Genomic DNA, 5,193 nt, shown 5'->3' on the forward strand with positions numbered 1-5,193 from the left:
CTATATAATAGAAATCCTTCCTTTTATTATTCCATGTATATTTCCCATTATTAAGCAGAATGTCAATCACATAGTTAAAGTCACACCAGTTTAAAAAATCTTTTGAGGCTTGGGAAGAATGTTGGGTGCCACCAAATTTTTCATTTATATTTAAGATAGTGTTGAAATCACCACCTATGAGTATAAGTTCATTTATGTGATTATTGATAAATATGCTAATTTTGTCCCATAAAAGTTTTTTATGTGTTATAGATTGGGCCATATATGTTTACTAAAATGAACTATAGGTTTGTTTTGATGCTTTTGATTATGTTGCTCATCCAAGAGTTATTCATTTTTAATATATTTAAAGTTACTTTCTTGGGATTCAAATAATGCCTAAACCTCCTGATGCTCCTCTAGATTCATGAAATTTAACGTTCCAACTACCTATCTTCTTTTCTAGCTTGGTTCCTTCTTCCTTATTTAATTTTGTTTCTTGTAGTATAATGATTTTGTATCTAAATTGTTGTAGGTTTTGTTTTAGTAATCATTTAGATTGCTAGGACCGTTTAGGCCCCTAGCATTCCAAGTAGTGATCTTCATGCTTCCTTGGGAAGGATCTTCCCCTTCCCTGGGTTAAGTAACTAATCGATCTTTTGCTGCTCTTTTGCCTACCCATCAGCTTCTCTGAGTTCCTTAAGAGATTTCAAACCTCTTTTGTCTTTCACTTTGCCACACTTAGGAGAGTTTATCCCTTCTTGGTTCATCTGGACTCCTAGTTGCTCTATGTTCTCTTGCACATTTAAAGTGATTTCAGATTGTTTACCTTCTTTTTCATCTTTATCTTCATTTTCCAGTTCTTGTAATATTTGCTCTGCAAGGCTTAACTAATCTTTTATAAATAAGAATAGATTTCCACAATCAGATAAAGTATGAAGATGCGCACTCTGGATTCGATTGTGTGCCATTTTTTTGCATCAACGTTTCGAATCACACTCTGTGATTCATCATCAGGATATGAATAGCTGGAGGAGAAAAGATTTTTTCTCTTCCAGCTATTCATATCCTGATGATGAATCACAGAGTGTGATTCGAAACGTTGATGCAAAAAAATGGCACACAATCGAATCCAGAGTGCGCATCTTCATAATCTTTTATAAGTCTATCATCTATTGATGGTAACTTCTTGAAGCCACTCCCCTTAGAGTCATTACCTTGTGTTGTCATTGGTGCATCTTCAATTATCTGTAAGGCTTTCCTACTTATGTCTTCACCTCTATACTTAAGAAATCTCTTTTTAAGTCTTTAAAAGTATAGTTGTCTCCTCCTAGTTTTAAAACCCATTGTATGAGGTTCTCTTTTTGTGATTCACTACTCTTATCTGTATTCTCAAAGCTAAATGCTTGAATTAGTTCCTCAGTTAATGTTTCCAAGTTATCTTTCTCAGTCTTGTCTAGAATTTCCCTTTCCAAGTCTTCATCCCATGCCAGATCCTTATTTAATTTTTTGTTGAAATTCTTGTGTTAAGATCTTTTTCTTTTGCTCTGGTCACTTCTATTTGCCTTGTGATCATTGATGTTAGGATCAAGAGATTTTGAATTGGCAGGTGCCAAAATTTGGTAAATGTGATGATTGTCTCTTTGTTGGTGATTCTAGTTTCCTTCACAAGATCTTCTGTCCATTTTTGTAGTGTTCCCATTTCCTCTTCTGTATACTTAAGCTTCCCATGCTCTGGAACTTTACTTGTAAATAGGAGGTTGTTTTCTATTTCTTCTATGCTACTGAACACATTATCCAATGACTTTTTGTCCTACTTTTTCGCCATTTTTTTGTATGACTTTTCCTCTCCATTTATTATTCTTGTATTCTTGTTCTTTTTGACCTTTTTTGAGCTTTTTGCTGCTAATGACTAATCCTTGTTGCCTTATATTAGCCATATTTTGATTACTTTTTCCTTTTTCTCTGCTGAGATCTTTGCAGCTTTGATTTACACAAGAGGTCTGTATTTTTGAAATAGGACTGATTCCTTTACATTCCTCCGTATTTGGTACTTCAATATTTTCTTTGCTAATTTCTGATATTGAATGTTTTTCCTCTTCTGTGCTTTTAATTTTTTTCTTTTTATCTTCTAGTGTTATCTCTGCTGCTTTCTTCCACACTTCCTTGGGAGTTAGAGATGGGTTATTTCTGATCTCTGTCAATGAGCTTGTCCTTATTGTCTTATCTATTCTGACTGCCACCCTCTCAAATACTGGCTCTATTTTCCTTGCAATATCTTGATAAATCTTCTAGAGATCTTTCTCATGTATAAAATCCCTCTGATGTTCTCTTTGATTCATTATGTTCATCATAGGGAATGTATTCTTAAGATCCACAGTTAATTGCAACTTTTTGAATAAGATTTTCCTATCATTGTCTAGTCTAATAATCTCTAAGATTTTACCTTCACATTTATATAAGTTTAAATTATAGATTGCTTTGTTTGTTATTACTTTAATCAGTTTGAATTCCAAATTATTAACCTTATAATTGATCAAAAGTTTGATATTATTGCAATAATTAAAAGATACATCTACGCAAATCAAATCACCAATTGAGAGCCCTATTTTCCTAATAATTTCTACATGTAGAAGTTCTAGAGGAAGGGATTGGAGGGTGATCTAGGTTGGGATCAAGAAGTTTATCATTTCTTCCTTACAATCCAGTATCCATTCAAAGAATTTCACAGCATAACCTTTAAAATAACAGTCAGAGACATAGAGGAAATCTTTTTTGACATATTCATCACTACAATGTATGTATACTAATTTGTCAAAGTGATGAGAGATACTTACTTGGTTATTGCAGAATTCCTGTAACCAATTGATGAGATTGATCATTTCTGATTTTGGCCCATTCTAGAATGTAAATAAACTAACATTTTGGCACTCCTACCATCGATTTTCGCTATCGTGATTACTAGTAATAAGGAATTTTTCCTCAGATTTGCTGGGATTGATTTAGGAGTCAAGATGGATTGTATATTAGGGTAAATAGGAAGATTGGATACATCGTTTCTGAAATGAGGCGAAATATATGTACTAGGTGAAGCAAAGGAAGAGGTGAGACTTGTGGTCTCAGTCTTCCTAGGTTGACTCTTATAAAGAATTAGGGGATCCACGAAGGGATCAGATAGAAAACCTATCTGTTGAGAAAACAACTCATTTTTATTATGTTTTGAATATTTAGTGAGATTAAAAATACCTAATTTGATTATCCAGACTTGCTGTAGAAAAAATGATAGGGCGAATACTTTGTAAGCCTAGGGAGTTGGAAAGCTTGGAGGATTCATAGTTAGGAGATTGGAGATTTGTTCGAGGATTGCTAATTTTCTCCCAGCAGGAATGGAACGAAGTTACTTGATTTGGGACCACCGTGGCTCGGTTCTTGACATTCCCAACCACATTTGTCAAAGTTTTAACTCCTATCCTCTGCATTGTTTGCCAGGATTTCTACTGAAGCGACCCCTGAATCTTTGAGGATTGTCTGCTTCATCTCTAGATGATCCAATTCCTTTTGCACACCTAGGATCAAAAACGGGTTCGATGTTTCTATAGTATAATTAATTTTGTAGGAAGATTGTTTTTGCAGGGGGGTACAACATAACAGATTCTCCCCAACTTTTTCCTCTCCTTGCTAGGGTTTCAAATTTCCAGCCATGGGTGCAACACCAAACATATATTAGATTTTGCATTCTTCTCGAAATTCCTTATCTTCTTAGCTCTCTAGCCTTGTTCATATGATCGTTTGTCTTTAGTCGCATTATTCACATTTTTTACATTAATGATGACTGCTCTGCTTGCCATTTTTTTATTTATTAGTTAGATGAAATAATGTTTGGTAGGATTTTTCTAAATGATTATTATTATTTCATATTTGCTAAATTGATTTACACAAATAATATTTATTAATCTATTTAAAATATTTTAGTAAATGTTATGTTATTTAAATAAATAATTATTAATAATCTAATTTGTTCACATAAGATTATATTTTAAAAAATAACTGTATTATCAAGGTACCTATCTACTTATCATTGCAAGTAGAAAAGCATACAATTACTAGTTTACATTTATTGTAGAGTTTAAATTGAAAATTTAATAAAGTTTTGAAAGTTTCTTTATTCAAGATTTGTAAATAAAATAAAATAACCTAATACTTATATTATGACTCACATAAATATGGGAAAAAAACTCCATTTAATACATCCATGATTTTGTTAATCCATAAATAAAGACCTCATCAAACTTTATTTACAAGATCTATTTATAAATTTCCTCATTTATAATTATAACATAATAATTATATTATGAATAAGATAAGTATGAATATTTATTAAATCAAACAATTTCTTTGATTTAGACACCTTATGTTATAATAATTATGATAATAATAATAAGCTACATTATAAGTTTAATTATAACTTGTTCAAGCACACATGAAGACCTCGTCAAACTTTATTTACACCCAATCTTTCTCTTGGAGAGATTATAACATTTTTCCACCAATTTTCTTGTAAGTTGGACATCAAAATCATTACCAAAAGAAAAGCAGTCATTGCGTGATACATGACTTGTTAATGAATGCTGATGTGCTCAAGTAAATTTAAGATGTCTACTTCATACCTTAAAAAGGGTAAATATCTTTTTTGTATGGGAAGTATGTGAGGTTGTTGATGAGGCGTTTGTTTCAAGGGAGTGTCTACTTTTGATTGGGGGGGATGACGTATCAAAGTAAATCTTGGTTAGGAGGACTAGGAAAGATGATTCGATCATCCCCCATGCCTATGCCTTGCCCATGCGTTCGCTTACAACGGGACAAACGCCTATAACAAATATCCTACCGCCCACTCAATCACGACCATCCACGTTTCACACCGGCGAGCAAGTTAAAGGTCGGGTGTCGGCGAAAGATGACGACTGCCGGAAATTGAAATCCATGGTGGAAGTCGGTTTGTGGACGTTAAAAATCTCTTTATTTTAATTTTATCCAGTTCTGATCAGATTGTGAGAGGAGAGGTCTGCCGCATGTCTGGTTGGTTGATTTTTTAACATTTTAATTAAAATGTACGGCCATTAGGCACGGCATGTACGCATCGGATTGTCAACTTTATGTTTTTGGATTTTTTTTTGGTTAATTCTATAAAAATTAAAATTGGTAGCTTTTTGTGTC

The sequence above is a fragment of the Cupressus sempervirens genome, chromosome 10 (assembly GCF_028749045.1).
Source record: "Cupressus sempervirens isolate cs-2001-9-10 chromosome 10, ASM2874904v1, whole genome shotgun sequence".
Taxonomy (NCBI): domain Eukaryota; kingdom Viridiplantae; phylum Streptophyta; class Pinopsida; order Cupressales; family Cupressaceae; genus Cupressus; species Cupressus sempervirens.